At 38.9% G+C, this 24,881-nt stretch overlaps 1 protein-coding gene and 1 long non-coding RNA gene across 5 annotated transcripts in view; one reads left to right on the forward strand and one right to left on the reverse strand.

Annotated features, from left to right (window-relative positions):
* Positions 1 to 10,424: 10,424 nt before the first annotated feature.
* LOC105866475 (uncharacterized) lies at positions 10,425 to 13,588 on the reverse strand. Its single transcript, XR_002224301.2, has 2 exons — positions 13,503 to 13,588; positions 10,425 to 10,721 (listed from the first exon to the last, which is right to left on the reverse strand). It is a non-coding gene; the product is annotated as an uncharacterized LOC105866475 (long non-coding RNA).
* SOCS5 (suppressor of cytokine signaling 5) overlaps positions 13,086 to 24,881 on the forward strand; it is a 64,335-nt gene continuing 52,539 nt past the window's right edge. Inside the window, exon 1 of one of the 4 annotated variants that reach the window (XM_076000719.1) lies at positions 13,086 to 13,264. The gene's annotated coding sequence lies outside the window, so the exon portion shown is untranslated. The other 3 variants (XM_020288583.2, XM_076000718.1, XM_076000717.1) reach the window with 3 other exon arrangements.

Here is a 24,881-nt window from a genome sequence, read left to right on the forward strand (position 1 = left end):
TTTTGATATTGCAAACTCACAGCGCTCCTCTTCAAGAATGCCAGCATGCAAAATTTTTAAGCCTCAAACTTTCAAGAATTGAAAGCAATTGAATTTCACTGCATTTTAAAATAGAAAAGGTAATATTGCATAGCTAGACATTTCTATAGAGTATGGATTGGCAATAGCGTTATTTATACTTCAAAAAAAATGGGTCCTTCTAGGTTTATGCCTGTGTATTGGTCACAAGCTATGTTTCAAATACATTACTTAACGTCAAATGACTTTCTTTTTTGCCCCAGAAATTTTGATTGCTACAATGCAGAAATTTACAGAAGTTTGAATTGAAATGAAATGTTTCAAAACTCAGGTAGACGTAAATTATATTTGTTACTGCAAGAAAAATACTCTTAGTTGCAACATCTCTTACAGGAAAGTTTTTGAATTTTTTAGATATGACTAATAAAGATTTTTGAGGTACAATTTCACAAGGAGAAAAAGTATTTTGGTAAAAAAAATTTTTGGAAGGTAAAACAGGAAATCACAAGATTAAAACTAGATGAACCTCTGTAGAATCATATCTATTTGGGTTGGTCTGTGCTGGTTCTGAAGAGGTTTCACAAAAGTGCATCTTTAGGAAGCATCTCCTACCAAGTGGAAAGCTGGCAGGAAGCAGCATTAGAGGTTGCTGACACCAAAGAAACCAGAGTTTACTTAAAACTTAAAAAAAAAAAAATTCCATTAGTTGTTTGAATTAAATAGATTAAACTTTAGAAAATCAGCATATTTATTATTTAGTTTTTGGTATTGAGTTCTTTCTATTTTCCTACAGAGTTATTTGTTGGATCTATTATTTTGAAAACACAGTATTTTTAACATGGGTTGCCAATCAATAACTTGATTCTAGTAATATGGCAGAAAAGGCATTGGATTAGAAACCAGGTGGCCTCAGCTTAATTCTCACTCTGCCACTTACCAGGTTTGTGACTATGGCCATATCTCTTCAATACTCTGGACCTCTGCTTTCTCATCTGTTCAACAGGAACAAAGAAATATCTGATCTCTTTAACTCTTAATGTTTTGAGGATCAAAATAAGGTTCTGGTTGTTAAATCACTTTGAAACCATAAAGTGAGATATAGTATAAAGCATTCTGCTCATTATTACCTCAGAATTCCTCTCAGATTACATTGCCTCAAATGCATTATTTAGGAAAAGTACAAACTTGAATGCCATATGGAGTCCTTGTTGACACTGCAGATGTTGGTTAATTTTAGATTCTAAAAGAACAAAAGAACAGAAGCACTACCAGGCAAATTAGCCTCTCTTTAGCTTTTTCTTCGAAATCTCCTATTATACGAATACCAAACTAAAAATGGCAGGCTAAATATTATAGAAAATTACATCATTTGAAGCATTGAAATTCTGTATATTCAAGCCCTTTTGCAGAACATGAGTTTATTCCCTCCAAAGCAGATTGCCAATGAATTTAATGCTATAAGATTAATTATGGTTATTCTTTTGAGGGCCAAATAAAAGGATTTAAATCTTAAACTTTAAGTTTAAATAACACAGAGTGAAGGGAAATGTAAAAATCTCAGAAGAACCACAAAAAGATATGTGATCCATTTTGGTAGCCATAATCTATCATGAACTAATGGAAAATTGTACTAAGCTCAGCTAACCTTGGGCTCTGATTCTGAAGGTCTGTTCACAGTTACAAGAGGGCATTTCTTTGCAGAAGAACAGGTATAACAGATGTCCACATATTCAATGACAACTTCTTTTATAGCTCCATCAGTTTGGGAAGACCTGTCCTGCTCACGTGTGCCATCTGTAAGATATCTTTTTGCATCTTGTCAAATTTGACTTCCTACTTACACATGCATAAGCAAGATATGTTTTTGTAAAATATATAGATTGCATCTGTCATTTTATCTTTTGTTTGCATACAACCCGCTCACAAAATACATGCTGGAACAAACTGAGCATTTTGTAAATGTCTTGAAATTTTTTAAAAATTATGGAAGCAATGAAACAAAGGATACTTCACATCAGAGCATTATCAGTCTGATTATCTGAAGTAGCTTAAAAATGGATGATTGCTATTGATATAAAGTTGATATTCTGAGCTTTTATTTTTAATGACATTTTCCAGAGAATAATTCTGTCCTAAGACTGCTCACTAAATCTTAGGGCCCTAAAACATTGATGAAATATGAGTCTAACTCAAAATAATTTTCAAATAGAGACTGTAAATGTTTTGCCTTTTTAAAAATATGGTCCTTTAAAAGAGGTAGAAATTGTAAAAGATGTTTTAATCTATATTTTAGTAACTTAATGGATATACTATGATATATATACTATATATATATATTTCAAACTGTGCTCTCTTGTGAATTAGAAATATTAAAAGTAAATCCCAAAGGTGGGCTCTATGACACTGCTCATTTTGGATGTAGTGTAGACTGAATTTTTAAGTTATTAAATATATTACAAATTGCCCCCTATCCTGCCCAGTACAAAAGGCCTAGTGAGACAGGTGCAACTTGATTCCATGTTTTATAGTTCTCTCAAACTGGAACAAAACTTTAAACCCCCAAATATTTTTCCCATGTAAAGAACTGTGGATCAGTCCAGATGATTGCAGGCCTGAACCAGAAATTGATTCAAACAACTTCATTCACTGCTGAAAGTGAACTGAAACTGACCCCCAAAGTAAACTGGCTTAATTCCCTCAAGTTGCCATCTGTTCCCTTCCTTCTTTAACTTCACCAGTGGGCTGGGTTTAAGCATAGAACTAGAGGAGTCATTGGGGGAAGGGGAGGGAATTCTGGATTGGTGTTCAGTCCGTGGGTATGGTGCAATGGTAGCGTCATTCCCACCAAGAATAGCAGAATCTAGGAATCAACTGGAGAAATCACTTGTCAAACCATGGGAACACAATGAGTTTAATTTGTCTAATTTTGTCTGAAGATATTGCATCAACCAAAAATTGTCTGATTGCCAGAGATAAAAGCAAAATAATACACACAAAAAAACCCATAATCCAAACTAGCTTAATCAAAAAGGTGAATTTATTGGCTCATGTAACTGAATAATTTAGAATATGTGGTTCAGGAGAAGGTTGATCCAGGACTCAAACAACATGACCCAGGGCCTGCTTTCTGTCTCTCGATTTCTCAATTCAGCATCTTAAATGTTTGTTCCATTCTTAGGCAAGTTCTCCTTTGTGTGCCCATTATGGATGCGAGCAACTCCAGGGACTACTTACACCTAGGCACAAATCCAGAGTTGACTTTTTCTCCTAGGTCCGGAATTGATTAGAGTGGCCAAGGGAATAGGACATGTGAGACAGTTTAGACCAAGGTCATATGCTTCACCTCTAAGGCAGGGAGGTAGGGACTAGGGGTGGGGACATAATTCCCCTTCTCAAGGCCACTGACAAAGAGTAAGGGAGGACTATAGTCCCCAGAAGAAATGAGAGTGTAGCGAGCAGAACTGATGTTTTCTACATATACTGGGACCAGGTGCACAAACAATTTCATCAAATATTCACATAAGAAAGAATTCTTAATATAGCCTAAGTTAGAGTCAAAGTCTCACCAGCTAAAGAAAAAAATAGATAATGGCCAAAAGAGAGACTGTGGAATCTTTAAGTGAGACATTTTAAAAATGGAAGATATCCTGGAAAACATTTAGGGGATTAAAAAAAAATTGAAGATAGTTTCAATTAGAGCTGGGACTAGATACTCTTCAGAGAGATTGGACAGTTCTACAATTTGTAAATTCTGTGATTCTTGAAGAGCATTGAAGCTAAGATAAGCTTTCTGGATGGTTATTTGCTGTATCTTGTTAACCACATGTTCTATTTTTCAACATTTCTCTTATGCTATAATTAAACAAGAAAAAACCCAAAATCAAAAACTTCCATTCACATGAAATGGAACTAAAGAGTTCTACATAGTATGTAATATTTTCTAAGAATGATAGTAATGTGGCTGGGCTAGCTTCTTAAGATTCACATATTTTTTTAAATGGCAGCTCTCACTGCCATATCACAAGTACAGATTTCTGCAACTGTATATATTCTCTCAAAGATCTCATGTAAATTATGTGTTCTAGGATTCTTCCATCCTGGTCTCATATATCTAGAATCTAATAAATAAGAAAAGGTCTTTTGGGGGGCTCAAGGGAACTAGCATAAAGATACGTGAACAAAAGTTCTCTGAAAAGGAATTTGGAGGAAAATATTTTTCCAGGGAACAATTTACACGGAATTTAGCCTTCAGTGTAAAAGGAAGGTGCATTCCAGAGAAGAAATAGAGGGTTGGAAGGAGAGTTATGGCAAAAAAAATTCCCACCCAGGTTCCCAATCAGGTCCCTTTACGCAAATGAAGGCTTAAAATTTGCTTAGTTGTGATTAGTTGACACAGGTGAACCCTGATTTGTAATCGGTTAAGCCCTGATTGGCTAAGACAGGTGAACTCTGATTAGTTGGTTCAGGTGAGCTCTGAGTGGTTGGTTTCTAAGCCCCAAATCGAAAGTCTTTGCCCATGTTTCTTTCAAAAGGCAAGAAGAGGCTGGGCACCTTGGCTCAAACTTGTAATCCCAGCACTTTGAGAGGCTGAGGCTGGAAGATAGCTTTAGCAAGACCTTGTCTCTACAAAAAATTTAAAAATTAGCTGGGAATGGTGGTGCACTGCCTATAGTCTTAGCTAGTCTGGAGGCTCAGGGAGGATCACTTGAGCCCAGGAGTTTGAGGTTGCAGTGAGCTATAATCACACCATCACACTCTAGTCTGGGCAACAGGATGAGACCCTGTCTCAAAAAAAAAAAAGGCAGAAGGGGCTCCAGCAGCAGTTTATCTTGGCACCAACAACAAGAACTGGTTTGCCTTGATTGTAGAAAGAGAGGTCCTGTGATATTTTTACATCTTTCTGAGAACACAGAATATGTGACACTTCTTCACCCAGCCATGGCTGTCTTTATCTGTTTTAACGTTGAGATCTCACTTAGCCAGGACGAGTCCTGGTTATAAATCACATTTACAAAAGTCTACCCACTTCACCAAGCCCTAAATTTCCAAAAGCAACTATGGGAAAATGAAGAATTACAAAGGGAAATGAGAAGGGATGCTAATGAAAAATGGCTAAAGGGTATTTGGCCCTGGGTCTAGGGTAGCACTAAAGCTTTTGGGGGCAGGGAATACCTTACAAGTTCTCCACTCCAAACCTATCATCCCTATTTGAGACTTCATTCCAGAGACGCTTCCATACGTTGAATTAAGAAAACGCAAGTATTTTTTAGAGCTTGCAATTCATTAGCTGGGGCATAATTAAACTGAATTTTAGTCTCTGGATTTTTTTTTTCTTCTTTTTTTTTAAGCATCATGCCAACTATTATTGGTTGTAGGAGAGGTAGATTAAATATTTTTTAAAAATGTCCTTATTGGAAGAAATACAGAGATGTAATTTGCAGGCCACAGAATGAGCTACTATTAATCGAATATGAAAGTTAATCCTGTTAATCCTTGAAAAGTGGAGCTCTAATTTGGAGTCACACCATTTTAGAACATTCCGTTAGAAGATTTTATTGAAATTTATTAAAGTTTTGGAGACTTCTGGGAATTTATTGTAACGATATACTTGCATACATATATGCCAGGTTATTCATTACAGCATCATTTGTAATGAACAGCAAAGAATGGAAACAACCTAACTGCCCATCAGTAGAGGAATATTTAAATGAACTATGGCATATCCTGTAGTGTAAGGCTATGCAGCTGTTGAAAGAATGAGATCTCTTTGTACTGATACAAAAGATCTCCAAGGTATATTGTTAGAAGAAAAAGCAAGATGCAGATCAGGGGATACAATATGTCACCTCTGTGTAAGAAAGGGGAAGAGAATATAAGAATTTCTTGTGCTTGCATGAAAAACACTGGAAGGATACATAGAGAAACCAATATAAATAGCTCTCTCTACGTATAAGGGTGAGTTTGGGGGAGACCTCGATGGAAGAGGTAGGGTGGGAGAGAGACATCTTACTCCAACTTTTGTGGCAGTTCCCCCCATCCTTGAGGCATATGTTCCAAGACCCCCAGTGGATGCCCAAAACTGCAGATGGCACTGAACCCTATACAGACTGTGTTTTTTTCTATACATACACACTTATGACAAGGTTTAATTTATAAATTAGGCAAAGTAAGAGATTAGCAACAAAGACTAACAATAAAATAGAACAATCATAACAATATACTGTAATAAAAGTTATGTAGAATGTGGTCTCTCTCAAAATATCATACTGTAGATCTTAGCAACCTCATTATATGATTTTTTAAATTTCCTTTAGAACTCTCACCTTTTCACTTAAAGAAACCACTTTCTGGCTTCTTTTTGGCATATCCGAATTGCCAGCATCACTACTTTTGTCCTTTGGGGTCATTATTAAGTAAATAAAATATGGGTTCCTTGAACATGAGCACTGTGATATGGTGACGATCGATCTAATAACCCAGAGGGCTACTCAGTGACAAATGGGAGGGTAGGCTGTGTTGGACAAGGGGATGATTCATGTCCCAAGAGGGAAGGAGCAGGATGGCAGGAGATTTCACAATTTAAAACTTATGAATTATTTCTGGAATTTTCCGTTGAATATTTTCAGACCTTGGTTGACCACAGGTAACAGAAACCATGGACAAGGGGGAACTAGTGTATTTCGTTTTGATTTGTGAAACATGCAAGTATATAAGCTTAGTTAAATATAAGTAAATAACTACTAAAAAGAAAAAATCTTGAGAGAGGTCATTCTGGAGTCATATGGTAATTTCATAAAAGTTTAGCTATTATTAAAATAACAATGAAAAACCTGAACACACCCTCAACCCTACCGTTGGTAGGGTTTAAGTTAGGGGCTACAGCAGAGGCCCAGACCACACTGATTCTCATTTTCACTTGCTGAGCACCTTGTCTGGATTGGGCTAGGGGTTCCTTCTTGGTGCTCTCATTGTAACCAGTGCATAGCTTTCTTCGTGCTTAAAACATTCCATGGGAATTACCAGGGAAGGAAGCAGTCTTTCCCACTAGACTGTGAGGTTTTTGAGGGCAAGGAGTCTTATCCATTGAGTTTTGTATTTTCAGAGCCTAGCACGGTGTCTGGCACAGAATTGGCACTCAATAAACCGAACTTTCATCCACCTCACTACTTAGGCCCAAATCCCAAGAGTTATATTTAATGTCTTTCCCTCATTCACCCCATTAAAAATCAGTCAGTAAGATCTTTTCATTCTACCTTCAAAATATACCTTAACACTGACTTCTCATCACTATCTTCAGCACTACCACCCTAATCCAGACCACTAACATCTGTAGTCTGAGCCACTGCCGTCTGATCCTCCGTCACTGCCCCTGGAATGCATTCTCCATATGCAGCTGGGGTGAAATTAAATCATATTGCATCCTGCTTCAATGGCTTCCTATTATAATTAGAATAAAATTCAAACTCTACCCTGACCTTCAAAGCCCTGTATGATCTATCCCCTCAATCTACTTCTTTGATTTCAACTCCTACGACCATTCTCACTTCCGTCATGCCACACAGACCTCCCTGCCATGCACATCTGCTTTGCCTGCTTCTGTCTCAGGGTCTCTGTTTGCTTCCTTTTGCCTGAAATGCCCTTCCCTTATTTTTGTATGGTTGTCTCCTTCTAATCATCAATGCTCAAAAACATGACCTCAGTGTGGGTTCCATGACCACTCCAGTTACATCATTGTTCTATTCTATTTGTAGCACCACTGACTATATAGATTAAAATCTTTATTTGTTGGTTTGTGCTTATTGTCTCCTACCATCAATGTAAGTTTTATGAAGTCTCTTGTTCATCTCCGTATGCCCAGTGCCTACGACAGGGCTGGGTGCATAATGGCTCTAAAAAGTTTTTGTTGAGCAAATAAAGGCCTTTAAAATTAAACATGGATAGAATATTTATTTCATTTCTTCAGAGACTTTTTATGTGACTAATTATAAAGGTAATAAACAATTATAAAAAGAAATGATAATGTCATGATTGGCTTTTGAAGAAACCTTATAGAAAGTAGGCTAAGAGAGTTAATTGAGGGAATAATTGGGATAATATGACTCTACAAAAAAATGGAAACTTATGTCATAAACTAATCTATGGAACAGGCAGGCCCAACCACTATATTAGGTAGAAGGCATATAAAGATGGTCAGACATTGGTTTTTTACTCAGGGCCCTCAAAGTCTATCAGGAAATAGATTTGTAATCACAATATCTAATATCTACATAGTACAAATCACGTTCACATTTATAATTACTTCATCTGATCACTAGAGTCCTATGAGGTAGGGTATTATTATAGTTGTTTTTAATCACAATTTTATAAGTGAAATAATCAAGGCTCAGAGAGGTTATGTGAATTGCCTTGGATGACACAGTGAATGATGAATGAGATTTTTCATTTAAACTCAGATCTTCTGACTCAGCTCTCCTGTTATGTTTCACTACCCTGTCTATTTAATGTGATTAATGTATGTGCAACATGCCATTGGAGGTTCGGCGCAACAGAGAGGAGGACTATTTTTATTGGAGAGGTATGGGAAGGCTTCACCAAGGGAAAGTCATTTAAATGGGGCTGTGAAACATGAAGAGTTTTCAGGTGCAGGAGGAGGCACATTGCAGGCAAAGATTTGATGTAAGTCACAGAAAGATGAGAATGAACAGTATACTCTATGTAGTGACGAGCAGAGAAGTCCAGAGGGGGTGGTTGAGGCAATCTTGTGAAAGATTTTCAGTGCCATTTCATATGCAGCTGGGCAGTCCATGAAACCATGAGACTGGAACAGTCAGACCTGGGCTTTCAAAAGAAAATTAGTGTGGCAGATTGGTGGATGAACCGGAGCATGAAGAAACAAGTTAAGAGTTTTTTGCAATCATGCAAGCGAGATAAGTGTCTGAATGAGAATAGTGAAAATGGAAAGGAGCCATTTAAAAATGTATGTGTGAGTCAGAATCACTTATCGACCTTGAGCGGTGGAAGAGAGGGAGGAGAAAAGATTATTTTAGAAAATTTGGTAGATGATTACCTCAATCGAATTAGAACAGAAAAAGTGGTTTGAGAAGGAAATGTAGGTGAGAGATGGGAGTTTTCTTGTAGTTAAGATAAAATATTTGCCATTAGTCGTGTTTGGTTTGAGATACCCGTTTGTAACATTCAGGTAGATATGTCAAGCTGGTAGCTAAAAACGTGGGTCAAGACTTTGAACGCAAGGTGGAAGCTGGGGATTTAGATTTTAGAGTCATTAAAATACAAGTTGTATTAAAATTTCTACTGCAAAAGGACACAAGAAAACCTTTTTGGGGTGCTAGACCTGTTCTATTTCTTGATTATGGTAGTGGTTACAGGGTATATATGTCTCAAAACAGATCAAACTGGTACACTCAAAATGAGTATATTTTATTGAATCTTAAATCCCTTAAAAATATTCCACTAGAAATAGTAGAAGCAAACTGCCTTGTATAGCATAGTAAGTACTAAACAGTTAAAAAATTGTTAATCAATTGTTTTAGAAAACAGAAGAAAGTGGGGAATTGTTCTACACACATCAGTTAAAAACAAATGATTGGCAGCAGAAAAACTCCCACAGTTTTAGTTGTTTCAGAAGCCACTGGTAGATGTTCCAGTTTATTGGCCATTTGGGGAGTCTGCCATTCAAAGAGTTATTCCCCCCTCAAACCACCCATTTCCATCCTCACCACATCCTTCTTCAGCCCATGCCTTCCAACCCAGTACCACACGAGCTGACTTCCCCATTTGGAGTAGCTGAGACAATAAAGGTACTTGAAGAATATGATATGACTCATTGCTGAACAAGAAATCTTTCCTTATTGATTGATTTTAGGCTTATGGCCAATTTGGCCTCCTCATTTGGCACAATTCCCACAGCATCTCTTCTGAATTGTCCTTTCAGTGCTCAGCTTAAAATCTACTCTGTACAAGAAACCATTTTAATTTGACAGAAAGAGGTGAAATCTGATACTTATCTTCAGCTACAAGTAGGGACAAATGCACCATGAGTACACAATTACTGAATTTATATATTTATGTTGGAATCTCAGCTCTGTCATTTGCTAAGTCTTTGTGACCTTGAAGAAAATGGGGATAATGAAACCTACCTTGCAGGATGGTATGAATTGAGTCAGAGAGCATATGTGGAAATGTCAAGTGTGGCATTGAGTAAGTGCTTAATAAATGGCAGGTTTCTTGTCAATTCTGACTATCCTTTCTGAATTATTTAGTCTAAAAGTTTCTTGAAAGTAAAAGCACTCTTCCTTGTGCTTTGTATTCTCACCCTAACTAATACAATGCTATATATCCTCAGAAGACATTGTGGAATGATGTTTAGGAAGCTAGCCGGCCAAGGATAAAGTTGAAAAAGATTTATTCAATAAATAGGTAGATGAGAAGAGAATGTTCTCAGAAGAGGAAAAAAAAGAAATTTGATTCAGAAGAGGTGGCAAAGGTCTTTCTTCATATTTCCTCTTTCCATCCATTTACAATTTTCTTTTGCCAAGGAGAGGGGACAGAGGTCTCATCTTGATGAATGTGGAGCTGCAAGACGATGTGCCAATACACCTGGTATTGATTCATGCCAGCTGGGAGAGGAGCTTGGCTTCTCACTGTTTTACTACTGTGGTTTCCAGGGCTGGGCAGCTTGGTGCCTAATAATGATAAAAACCATAATAACACTTCATAATTATGTACTGCCCTTTGCCAGAACTTGGATTTAATTACAATGACTATGACGGAACTGGCATCATCTCACTCCTTGTTGGGGTGCAATACCCAAGGGCCTGGAAATACAAAGTGAAGTGGCAACTGCAATCTTCTCCTGCAGGGCCTATCCTGGCAATTCACCCAGAGTTCTCTGGGTTTGAAGCTCATCGTCAGAAACAAAGAGTACTTTTAAATTGCCCACATGTACTTGGCACTGTCAAGAAAAGTAATATTTATGAAGCAACTATTGCCATGCATGGGACAGAGCATTATGGAATCCTAGGGCGGAAAGGGACCAAAAAAAGTGATCTCATTCATAATTCTGTCCCTTGCCTAGAGGCACCACTGCCACTACACTCAAATGGGTGTGTTCACCCACCTTCCCATTCTAATTTGGGCTGGAGATGCTTTTGTGGTAGCCTGTTTCAGATATCAGTCGACCCACCAATTCATTTGACACTCATTTTGTGAGCACCTACTGTAAGCCAAGGCACTGTGGGGGTACAACGATGTATAAGATATGATCCCTGACCTCAAATAGCGTATCAGCTAGTTGGGGGATTTGTAGTCAAGCAGCTGTAATATAAAAACATAAAGATGGAGGAAAGTCCTGTACTCCATGGGAAAAGATCAGGGCAATCTCCTCTTGGAGAATAAGAAGAAAGGATGAGAAGGAAGCGGCAGGGACTGCAGTGAAGAGCTGAGCAACAACTTCAGGAGGTTCTTATACGTTTCCATATTTTATTGCCTTCATAACACTTATCACCTCCTGAATTACCTTGTTTATTTACTAACTTACTCATATACCATTTGTCTCGCCTCACTCAGGAACCTTGACAGTTTTGTTCACCACTGTGTCCTGAGCATCTCAAACAATGCCTGGTACAGAGTAAGGTGCTCAGTAAATATTGGCCCAATGGATACATGATGCAAGTGAGGCAGTGGCAGTAGAAATGAAGAGGTGGGGGCATTTAGTAAATATAACCAACACATCAAGTTAGAAGGGGTGGAGAGATGTCAGAGCAGCGAGGATGTGGCAATGGAGAATCACTCCTAAGTTACTGGCTTGGGCAAATGGGTGGATGGTGATACTGTCAAGGAAGGTAAGGAACAGAGGAGAAGGAGCAGGTTTTGTGGACCTTGGCAGGTTTATTAGTTCCTACCTGGACGCTTCAGGCTGTCATACAAGCGCAGATGTCCAAAAAGCACTTGTATATGCAGAGCTAGACCTCATTAAATGTACATTCAGCTGTTGGGCCATCAGAATGGTTAGATTACCTAGTGTGCAGCAGGATGACTGGGTGTCCCTGAATAAGAGGACTGAGGATCAGATCCCAGGACTCTATTCAGAGTAAACAGAGAACAGATTTAGAAAGATTAACTGAAGAGAAGACCATCTGAGGGGTTATGGTGACAGGGAAAGTGGGGTAAGGGGTGCATTGGGGAGGAGAAAAGCTTCAAGTCCACAAGAGATCAGGTAAAAAGTGACCTTTGAACTTGGTCATATGGATGTCACTGGTAACCTTAAGAGGAGCATTAGCAGATTAACAGGGAGAATAATTTAGCCTGTACATGAGACATGAATTGAAATAAAGGATGAAATCTAGACAGTGTCTCACAGGCAAGGTTTTTGATTTATTTTATTTAAGTTTGGAGGCGCTGAAACACGATCATGGGGATGCTTAACACTTACGAAGTGACCAGTAAATTTGTGAATGACAAGGTTTCTAAAAGGCCAGATGGAAAGAGCCCTGCAGGCGTCACCGTCCTTGAACTGTGCTTCTCTTCCTCTACCCTTTCAGTCATTTCTAGGCGGGGGCCCTTCCATATAAAGCGCAGGCCAAACGTGGGAAGACAGAACACCCTCCCTCAGAATTGTGAGCCATTTTTTGTGGCAGCTGGGAGTGGGGATGGAAATACTTGAATTAAACGAGGTTCTCAGTTCCCGTGGATCTTGGAACTTGGTAACTGGGTGGCTCTATGCTGAAGGGCGCCAGGGAGGCTCATTCACATTTTCCTACCCGGCACTCACGCCCTCCATTCAGCATTTCCCTCCCCTTCTCCCTAAAAGAGTTGAAACCCGGGACACAGCTTTCTCCCTTCTCCCACCTCAGGCTGACCTCCCACCCCCAAACCCACCGCTGACCCTTCTCCGACCACGTGATTCCCCTAGCCACCCTGACTCGTCGCCGCCGCCCCCTCCCCTCGGGCCACAGCCCGCTTTACCCCGCCCCTCAGGACCACGTGACTACCTCTCTCCCACCTGACTGGCTCCTCCCTTTCCCCAGGCCGGACCCGGCCGCCGTCGCAGCTGCCCGACTCCAAAATGGCAGCCGCGCATAGCGCGCACCCGAGCGGCCCGACCTCCCTGACTCCCGGGCCGCCCACCTCTTGCTCGCTACCTCCCTCCTTCGGCCTTCACCTACACGCCTCCGGATTGGCCGCTAGGAATCCCGCCCCTCCAAAACCCCGCCTGCTATTGGTCACGGTAGGCTGCTCTTCAGAGAGGCGTGCCCCCGCCCGCTCCCAGTCCCCCGCCCGGGGAGGTATTTTCCATTCCGGTGGGGGTTGGGGGGAGGGGGGAGGGGAAGAGTGTGAAGAGGGGGAGGCGGCCCGGGAAGGGGGTGGGGGCCTGGCGGGGGCATCCGGCGGAGCTGGGGTCCCCGGGCTCCGTCCGGAGGAAGCGAGGCTGCGCTCGCTGAGCAGTCGGAGGGGACGGGACACACCAGAGGGCGGGCGGACTAGCCCTGTCGGTGACTGCGCTGTCCGGGCCCGTCCTGCCTGGCCGCAGGTGCCCTGGATGAGGCCGCCCTGCGCGCCTGGACCGGTGAGTGTCCCCGCGGTCGCGCCCGGCCCGCCGCCTGCTCCCTGTCCCCCGCGCCGCCGTTAGCGGCCGCCTCTCCGCGTCCCGGTGCGGGCGCTGGGCGCAGTCCGCCCCCGCTGTCGCCCCCGCACCCCGGCTGAGGCAGCGCCGGCCCTCGGGCCGGGATGGGCTGGCCGGGAAGAGGACGGCGAGCCCGGGCCCGGAGCCCGGTGCAGAGACCGCGCCGCACGTAGTGGGAGCTTGCTCCTAGGTGCTTTTCTGTGAGATTGCTTTTCTGGCTGGAGGAACATGGAGTACCTAAGGGGAAGAGGGTCGACCCTGGACAGTAGGAGGGCATTTGTGATCCAGGTCATGGTGAGTCGAGGGGTGGCCACCGGAGACTGAACCAGTTAGTAGGCTTCAGGGAATGGGGCACCGGCCAAGTCACTTGGGGTTCCAAGGGCCGCATCTGGGGGTCCTCAAGGTTGAAGAGTAAAGGTCCACTGGGAGATGAGAGAGGGAACCGGGGAGCATGGATGGGGAAGTGAAAGCACCGAGGGAGGTTTAACTCGAGATGGTAAGGGATGCGGAGGCGGGCGCAAGAAGACCCTTCTGCAACTGCTTGGGCTCCAGATACTCTTTGGTGCTGGGGTCTGAAGCTGAAGCAGAGTGACTTCGTGGAGAGGGAGTTGTATTTAAAGAAGGAAGCTAAAAAGCGGTGTAAGTACATCTTGGTTTGGTTGTGAACTTTGAAAGGCTTTGGAGATTGGGGTCACAGGAGGTTTTGACATTTTCTTTTGGCATTCTAACCAAAAGGTGCCTGGCTGCTGGATTTTGTTAGTTATCCTTTCCTTAAAAATGTATGCATATGCTTGATGGTGTTTTATCACTTCGTTTTGCCGAGAATTTTCGTAACTGCACCTTAAAATTCTTGTAGCAACCTCTCCACCTATAGCAGTGCTTACTTCTTCCGAATTTAACATTTAGACTGGACTGTACTATTATTTACCACTGACTTTTATTCTAGAAGATTGATAATTCACGTGCTTTCTTGTTTCTTTACAAGATCATGCAAAATTGACCTACAAATTTTATAGAAGTTTTAAAATATTTTAACTTTAAATTTGCCTTGGGAAGAAGATGGTAAGCTAGCAGTTCTAGAAAGCAATACTAAAATCAGGTTGAGTTTTCCAGCAGTTGGTAATCTTAGTGTCAGATGTTTAATTTTAATAATCTTGCATTTAGGTTGGGAACATAGAAAAGGCTGTGGCAATCCAGAGAACCACTGTGGAGGTTCTTCATTTCACTGAATAGAGTAAGCTAAGAATTGCACAGCTAGATCTTTAATCTTTAAATTTTCTTAATCATGTATGTTACTGGGTTTTTACATTTGCAGAGTACTTAAAGTTTACAAAATGAAAGTTGTTTGATTAGGGGAGTACTCAGACATATTTTAGAAAAATTCGTAGGTTTCATTTTGCATTTTATCATAGAAAACATTTCTGCAAAAAGGTTAATATTTTCAGTTGGTACCTTCTTAGTTTGAACAACTAATGGATAATTATATATTTTTTCTCCCCATTGTCCTTGAATTTTACTATTATGTGTCCTCAGGGAGAATGTACTGGCATGCAAAAGAGTAGCCTAAAATATTGAAACCTAACACCTTTTAACATTATAATGGCTTCTACTTTATTCACCTTGGGAATCTTTTATGGCAAGGGAGTGATCGGGAAAGCTTTCCCCTCTCACCTTTGTTTAAATTGGATTGTTTTCTCCTTTTGTAGAACTAAGGAAAAATAACACTTACTGGCTGTGAAGTAATGGTAATAACTAAGAATGAAAATGGGAAGCTTGGAAAAAAGATGTATGTGTATGAGTCACATTTCTTTTAGAGCTGGAAGAGTAGACTGTGGAGATGATTATTTTGTAGATCAGGAAACCAAGGCCCAGAGTAGTTAAAGGAACTAACTACATTGCTAGTTGGTGGTGGAACCAGGATTGGTTGGTAGGTCTCTGGACTCCATTCTGGAGTTTTTTCTGCTTTATCACATTCACATTGTTTATTTCTGAAACATTTTAATGCCAACTATAAATGGTTTTTGGATTATTTGTGATACTGTTCCTTTCTAAGAATGGAGAAGTTTAAGTTGACTATACATGAAATGATGTGAAGTTGGGTGAGCTTTCATTTAAAAGTTTAAAACAATCTACTGCATTGCTAGTGGAAGGTCTGATAGTTCCCTGTCATTCATTAGAGACAAACTGTCATCTAGATTAAAATATGGTATGAATGTCTTAGAGTAGAGTAGGATTCTGTATTTTTTATGCTAAAAATTAATTGCTTTAAGGATTTTCCAGAATTCAAAAGTAAATTATATGAAAATTATTATTTTCAGTTATTGTGGGGGTTTTGTTATGTTAAAATGGATTTAGTACCTTTAAAAAGAGCAGTGGTAGATTTACATGGTAATAATGAAACATAATTTCTATAATAATTATAATAGAGAAAGACAGGATTTGTATCTCAGCCACTTAACATGGTCTCAGGCAAGTGATTTAACCATTCTGTACCTGAGTTTACTCATTTGTAAAGTGAATGTATTAAAAGTATCTACTTCATAGCATAGTGGTAAGGATTAACTATGCCTAGGACATAGTAAGGGCACAACAAATATTAGACATTATTCTTTATGGTTCATTAGGTATAAGTAGGCAGTTGTATGCCCATTTCTTTCCATGCTGTTAACGCAGTCACTTTCAGGCTATAAAACATTCCTAGATAAATGCATGATCAAATAATAGTCTGCCTTAAATAGTCTGCCAAATAATAGTCTGCCTTAGTGCAAATGATGCTCTCATGTTTTGTATTCTTCTTCTGCATACCTTGGACCTTTAATTAGGTTTGCATATCAAATTAGAGTGAGTGTGTTCATTTTTCTGAATGTCATTGGGAGATCCTTGTTGCAGTTTTATTATTCTAGAACTGAAATGTTAACAATTGGTTTGCAGGTATTCTACTGAAAATACAGTGAGTTCTGTAGGCCTACTGGGTAAGCTTAGGTAAAGAAGTCAGGAATTTATAATGTGTCATTGATTGCAATTCTTTTCTGCCAATGGAACTGTGGGAACTCATTGAACCTTGTTTTCTATTAAGTGAATGTTTTGATGACCTCATTCATTAAGCTGTTAGGTTGTAGTTATAAAATTTGTGTAACTCCAATTTTATAACACGGTTCTTTTTAATTTGTTGTAACTTAGGTCCAACTAGTGTCATGACCGTGTGGTTTAGCAAATGTTTTTGATGGTGACAGTTTGAGTCATTAGCTATCTCAGAGTCCTTGTTAATGATGTATCACCTAAAGAATGGTGGATTTCTCTTGGTGATATTCTATGGTTCTGCCTTTTCTGGTTCTTCTATTGGTTTTACAGTAGCTCTTCCATTTATAGTCCTCCTAACTTTGATTCTCAAGCATCTTTGTTGTCTTTCCTTCTAACATCTTTGCCTCCTGTCACAACATGTAACTTCTTATCTGTCAGGCAAGAGTTTACTTTTTTTATGACTCTTTTTTAACATTAAATTAGTTTTAAAGTGTATTCATATAATATCTTCTAATTGCCCTTATTGTTATAGTTTTGTTGAAATAAGTCTGTTTTACAGGTTAAGGATTAAAATCAGAAACAAGTTATAGCCCCAAAGCCTCTTCATTAGGCCAGAAGTAGTCTTGGTATTGTTTTAGATCTTAGGCTGGCATGCTGTTGTTGGTACTTCAGATAATAAATACATTGGTTAAGTCTTTAGTCCAAAGTGGTGCTAGCAGGGCTTAACAGAGTTACATCTAGCCATTACAAATTTCCAGGGTTATATTTTTATTTCACTGATACACAGAATTTTAGTGTTTGAAAAGTGACTAATTCCTAATCTTCTTTTGATTAACTATTATGATAAGAAATTATCACAATTTTTTGAATTCATGGCATGCTTTTAGGAATTTTGTAGAACCTAGACATGCAGATCCTTTCTTTAGGTCTATTGTATAATTTAATTATGTAAATAAATTATTTCATTAAATAATTTAGTTTTAGAAGGCATTAGAAATACCATGTCATATTAAAATATAACCAACCATTTCTCATTTTTTCATTAAGTTGAAGTTTTCTTTATATATTTAAAAATAATTATGACATTGTGTATGGGCTGCTACTTACATTGAAAATTCGAGGGTATGTTGTGACGGAAAAGAAGCTGAACTGTGTAAAATAATTTTAAAGAGATTTATTCTGAGCCCAATTTGAGGACCATGACCCAGAGCCATGCCCAAGAAGTCTTGAGCAAGTGGACTCGCTGTGGTTGGGTTACGGTTTGGTTTTATACATTTCAAGGAGGGGTTACGGGTAAAGTCATAAATCAATACATGGAAGGCATACTTTGGTTTGGCCTGAAAAGGTGGGCCATCTCCAAGTGGGGTGGGGTGGGGGGGGCTTACAGGTTAGTATAGGTGGGTTTAAAGATTCTTTGGCTTGTAATTGGTTAAAGATATGAAGCTTGGGCTTGGAATGTTTTAAGATAAGGAGGTCTGTTAATTAGAGACAAGCCACTGGACCCATATTTGTTGTGTAAATTGAGGACCCATAGGCTTGTCTGGCATATCTAGAGTCCTGTTAATGGGTTATGAAGGCAAGAAGGGAGGGGGGCATAATGTGGCATGTCTGACCTCCTTCCTCGTTTCAGGCAATTTAGTTTTAGGATATCCCCTTGGCCAAGAGGGGTCCATTCAGTCAGCTGGTGGGGGTGAGGGGCTTAAGATTTTATTTTAGTTCACAAGTACATGGTGGAGTAGATGTAGACCATGCAGATTACTTTCTTAGTTTCAATGTAGTTGTTAAAGAATAAAAGAGGGAAAATACGAATTATTTACCTTGTCTAACTTAATATAATCTTCATCTGAGTCAGCCAACTATCCTACTTTTGGAGGGGTGTCAAGAAGGGTTTTTGAATCTGGTTAGAGTAGAAATAATCTTGAAAGGGTAATTGGGTGGGATTGTTGGCTCATGTTAATGTTGGGGATATTTGCATCTGTGTAAACTAAAAATTAGTTGCCTGCCTTAACTTTACATGTAGGTGAACAATTCTAAGGAATGATTTTAGAGTGACCATACTGTATTATGAAACACAATATAGCAAGAATATTTTCATAGGTTCTTATGTGCTATTTAACACCAAAATTAAATTTACGTTTACTTTGATGAGTTATCATACAGTAATCTTTTATCAGAGCTCATAAAAAGCAGTGATAAAGATAATTTTTAAAAATTATATTTGAAATGGACTTATCTACTCTGGGATTGTCTTCAAATTATGACTATTTTATTTGAAGACTATCATAAAGAGGAGCAATGTCCAGTCTTCCTCTTCTGAACAGGATTCTTGAGTTAGAGGTGATAATCAACTATTAATATACTGTATTTCAAGTGATTTAAAAAGGTAGATGTTCATTTAAATAATATGTGAAAAATGGAACAGTGGGAAATAGAATGATGAAATGGAAATGATATTGGAACTGAATTTTAGACCTATATATATGGTAGTTGGAGGGAGGGGCATTGGGATAAGAATTGGAGGTTGGATAGAGAAAAGTGTTAAGGAATTTTGTAGTAGTTTAGCCCTAGTGTAAGTCCTGAGTCCCACAGATTGGCATGCCTTTGTTTCAGGATGTAATGTTATGATGTACTTTATATATCTTGGTTTTGGTTCATGGTTCCTGGCTCACATATCTGTAAGCCTTGTTATTTCCTAAGTGACTAGAGCAATAAGAATGTCTTTTGTTAAAGTATTTGGCTTTCTGTCCTTGAGACAAAAGCTGCTCATGAACAGCTTCACAGAAATGAAGGTGCATGAGAGTCTTGTTATTTACAGCAAGCCCTTTCAAATACACCTGAATATATGTTAATAAGGCAATTTTTGGAAAGTCACTGGATAACCACTAGATTGGGGAGTGGGAGGTTGGTCTCAGGGGAACCAGCTTTGTGCTCTGGGGGTTAGAACTTTCAATTCCATTCCCCAACCTTAGAGGAAGAGATGGGCTAAAGGTTAAGTTGATGACCAGTGGTTTAATCAGTCATGCCTATGTTGCGAAACTTCTATAAAAACCCAAAAGGGACGAGGTTCGGAGTGCTTGAGGATAGCTAAATATGTGGAGGCTTCCAGGAGGGTGAACCAGAACACATCCACATGCTGGGAGGGTAGCACATTCCATGGGGACAGAAGCTCCTGTGCCCTGGACCCTTCCAGGCATCACCCTCTTTATCTGGCCGTTTTATTCGTATCCTTTAAAATATCCTTTGTAATAAACTGGTAAAAGTGTGTTTAAACACTTTTAAGTACTTTAAGAAACACTTTTAAGTTACCTTTTAAATACTTTTATGTGTTTTAAAAGTGTTTCCATGAGCTCTGTGAGCTGCTCTAGCATATTAAACCCAAGGATGGGGTTGTGGGAACTCGATTTATAGCCAGTTGGTCAGAAGCACAGGTAAAATAACCTGGAGTTTGGGTTTGGCATCGGAAGTGGGGCTCAGCCTTATGGGACTGAATGCTCAACCTGTGTGATCTGACTCCAGGTTGATGGTGTCAAAATTGGCTTGAATTAGACAATATCCTGCTGGTATCCACTGCAGAACTGATGGCATGCTTTCTGGTGGGGAGAAATCCCCATACGTTTTGAGGTCACACATGTTTTCTATGTTGATTGTTGAGTGAGAGTGTAGGAAAAACTCAGTTTGATTTTTTTTTTTTCCTATATGTTACCAGAGAGGAAAACTTCTGAAAAATATTCTGTAGCTAAAGGATAAACTCACTAAACATTAAATATGATCTGTAAGAAGTCCAAGTACTTTCCTAAGTGTTAAAATATGCATGTGGCCAAAGGGGAGTTGGTTTACCTAATTATTTGTTTAGTTTTTGACTTTGGCTGTTTACATGAGAACAGCAATCTAACCCCCTTACCCTTCATATGATCAGTACTGGGACCAGTTTTAGTTAACATTTTTATAAATGATTTAAAAGTCAGACTGGCAGTGAAAGTTGCCAGAGTTGCAGCTGACTCCATGTGCTGTTCCAGGTAGTTAAAAGCCAAGCCAACAAGGATAAGCTACAGGAATAGCCTTTGATGAGTTTTCATGTGGCACAGAACAAGATAATGCATTTTGGAGAAGATATTCCAAATTATATTTATAGGACCTGAATTGTGACCCAGGAAGGGGATCCAGAAGTATGTAGATGACTTCCTTGAAGGCATTTATTGTAGTTGCTGCTGGTCCAGAAATCCAAGAATATATTGAACATTGTTGGGTATGGTTCTGAAAACAAAAATGATGTTACATAAAAATAATAAAGGGGTTACCATATTATGACTGCTTATTATGTTCCAGGCTAAGTGATTTACAGCCATTCTTTCATTTAATTTTCTCAATTCAGAAAGGTAGGTGGCATTATCCAATTTTATAGAAGAGGAAGTTTGACTCAAGAAGGCTTAGTGACTTTCCCAAGTCAGCTAAGATGTGGAGTTGAGACTAAGGCTCTAGTCTGTTTATTGCTAATCCTGAACATCCCTTAAAAGGGATGGCATCATATCCCCAAAAGGTGGCATCACTTAAAACTTGAAATAGTTTAATTTAGGGCTTATAAAGTGCTCTTTTACTTCTTGCCGTGGTCTTTTTTGGATGTCATTTTACCACAGGGTTGGTATTTAAATATTTTGAGAGAATTTAGAGACATTTCTTAAATTCTTGATTTTTAAGGAAAGCTAGGAATATTTTGGTGTATAGTTTTATCCTTCAAGATGATTGATAAGTCACCTCTAGCTACCCATAAGACATTCCTCCTCTTGACTTTGTAAAATGCTGAATCATTAGTGGTCATTAATAAAGGTAACATTAATTAGCAAGGAAAATATTGTTGAGTAGAAAAGTCATGAGAGTAGGAATCCAGAGACCTGGATTCTAAATTGTTCTTTTAATAAATTAGATTGTTCTAATTCAGGTCTCTGGATTCCTACTCTCATGACTTTTCTACTTTTCTACAGAACAGTTCAGGTCTGTGGTGTGGTATAAAATAGTTACGTGAAAAACGTCAGGATAGCACTGAAACAGGTATCATAACATTGTTCTTGCTCTGGGAGTAGAGGAAGGCTTAGATATGTCTTGAGAGCTGAGCAGGTGAAGAGGGTTTCAGAGTTCTAGGCAAAGGGAATAGCAGTATATTAGATGAATTACTGAGCTGTACTGAACTGCAGTTTTCCTCAAAATTGAGATAAAATATAAGAAAGTACTAAGGGCAGCATTTGATTTTGGAATCTCTAAAAATGAGATTGTAAAGGACCAAATGAGTAAGTGTATGTGAAAATGCTTTGTAAATTTTAAATGCTCTACAAATGAGAGTGTTAGTGGACTACTGATGTTTTTGTGAAGGGTGGACAAAGAGGGTGCAGTGAAAACATAGGTGGCAAGAGGAGCAAAGAATGTAGAAGAGAAGTAGGGAAAGGAGATGTTAAAGGTGAAAGAGAAGAAAATAAATGTGAAGAAAATTGCATTTTATTAATAGTCTCATTGTGCCTGCCAATCAAAAGGTAGGTAATAAATCTGTAACTGAAGAATTTTAACATTAATTTACTGTAAGGAAGAAGCACAGCAGGTAGTTGAAACATTTTTTTCACTTTTCTATTTAGTTTACACTGACCATGTTAATAAGGCTATGAAAAAATAAGCTAATTGAGAGTTGGTTATATTGTCTGATTGTTTCTTCACTCATTACTTCTATACAGGTTTAGCTAATGGCTTTAAATAGTATAAGGGTGCTCATTAAAATAAACTGGACTGAGTTACTATTTATTCTAGATTATTAGAAATGAAAGGGCATAGAGTGTTTAAGGAGAGGGGTGATGTTTGATCTTTCTAAATGGGTGTCACAGAAAATTAGAAAATCACACTAGGACCAAGGCAGAAGGAAATAAATTGTGGAGGGTTTTGTATGTATGCCATACTAGGAATCTGGATTTTTATTTAGTTTTGTAGGTGGGGAAGTGACACAGTTTTTATGTTTTAGAAAACTGATCATAAGGTGGGGCATGGTGGCTCATGTCTATAATCCCAGCACTTTGAGAGGCCAAGGGAGGAGGATCACTTGAGGCCAGGAGTTCAAGACCAGTCTATAAAATATAGCAAGACCCTGTTTTTTACAAAAAATAAATTAGCTAGGCATGGTGGCATGCTTCTGTAGTCCCAGCTATTTAGGAGGCTGAGTTAGGATTGGTTAAGCCCAGGAGTAAGAAGCTGCAATGAGCTATGATTGCACCACTGCATTCCAGCTTAGATGGCAGAGTGAGACCTGTTTTCAAAAAAAAAAAAGAAAAAAAAGGAAAAAGAAAATTGATCATAGTAGTAATAAAGAGAGCAGCATGGAGGAAAAAAAGATAGGAGACATTTATTCACCAAATAATTATTGAGCAAATATGGATGTTCCTTCTTGAGTTAGAATGGGGTTATGTCCTGATAAACCCATTGTAAGTTGAAAATATCAAAGCAGAAATGCAATTAATACACCTAACCTACCAAACATCGTAACTTAGACTAACCTACCTTAAACATGCTCAGAACACTTACATTTGCTTACAGTTGGGCAAAGTCATCAAACACAAAGCCTATTTTATAATAAAGTATCGAATATCTTATGTAATTTATTGAATACTATATTGAAAATGAAAAACCAAATGGGTACTCAAAGTACAGTTTCTAGTGAATATGTATCACTTTTGCACCATTATAAATTTGAAAAATCCTTAGTTGAACCAAGTTGTAAGTCAGGGACTGTCTGTAACACATACAGCAGGGTCAGTGAATAGGAGGTAGTTCTCTCTGGCCTGTAGTAGGAAGATCATAGTCAGGGATGCTATTTAAGGGTCTGTCCTAATTCAGGAAAGAGATTATATTGATGGTCTGAGTTAAGAAACTTGTAGTGGGGTGGAAAACAAGAGCACTGATTTCAGAGATATTTAGGAGTTTAAGTCCTCCAAACGTAGTGTTTGGAAGTGATGGAGAGAAATTGAGGATGAGTACAAGGTTTCTGGCTTGGCAGTAGAATAATGTGTGCAAGTTCGGTAGAGAGGGAATACTGAGTTTGATTTCAGTATTTATGATTTGATTTATGATTTATGATTTGATTCAGTAATTATGATTTTTAGGTAAATAATGACGCCAAGGTATCAATTGGAAATAGGGGCCTGGATCAGGAGTATGGTCAGGTTTATAGATATGATTTGGAAGGCATATAGTTTATAGCTGAAAATCATGAAATTAAGTGAGTAATGCCCATAATTTCTAAATGGTAATGCATTCAGAGCAGAAAGTAACTACCATTACTGGTACTTAGTTGAAGAGCGCAGACATTTTTTAATATTTACCTGTTGCCCACCACCACCTGAAACACTACCACCTAGCTTTACGAAGAGCATACAAAAATGTTGTTGCCAGAAATATTTTAGTATGTTTGAAAGTGTACTAATTGGGGTTTTCCTTCTTGCTTTCCACATGCTATCTAGCCATCCAGTACACAACACAAGGAATTCTTAGACAAAACACTTCCTTATTCCTCACCTGTAATTACTTTTTAGAATCCCCGATTACTTGGTTCAGCTGGTGAGCTGTTCTCAACAGCTGAAGCCTGAAGTCTTTTTTCACCTTTAAAATCTAGTCCATAGCATCCCTAAGCAGTTAGCTCTTTGCCTCTTTCCCTCCTGCCTCTCCAGCCCTTTAGAACTTAAGGGAAAAGTTATAACAGCTTGAAAGAACCATGAAGAGGCTGTAATCTTTTCAGTTCTCGTCCAAAGGTTCTACTCGTTAAGCTAGGGGATGGAGTTGGTGAGTCATTAAGATGAGATGTCCAATTTCACTAAAATAAATACATCTATTAGGAACAAGATCTTCAGGTGCTGAAGGGAATTTGGAAAGAATTTTGAGTTAGGTGGTTTAGCACTTAGTGGAAAAGATGAATTTGGGGTTCCATTTTAAAGGAGGTAGAAAGACAAGCCTGTGCAGTGAAAAGTAGGAATAACACTATTAAAAGAAGTGGGGAAAACTGTATCAAGAAATAGAACGTTACGGAACAAAAAGCAAAGGAACTGGTAAACAGGATTCCATATCTAAAATGCACATTTGGAGTTGGGATTAATGAAAAATTAAGGGTAGTTGGATGATTGAAGACTAAAGTTTGGAATTGGAACTTCTCAAAGCATGTAGGTAGAAAATTGAA

This window comes from Microcebus murinus, chromosome 3 (genome assembly GCF_040939455.1).
Source record: "Microcebus murinus isolate Inina chromosome 3, M.murinus_Inina_mat1.0, whole genome shotgun sequence".
NCBI classification, from domain to species: domain Eukaryota; kingdom Metazoa; phylum Chordata; class Mammalia; order Primates; family Cheirogaleidae; genus Microcebus; species Microcebus murinus.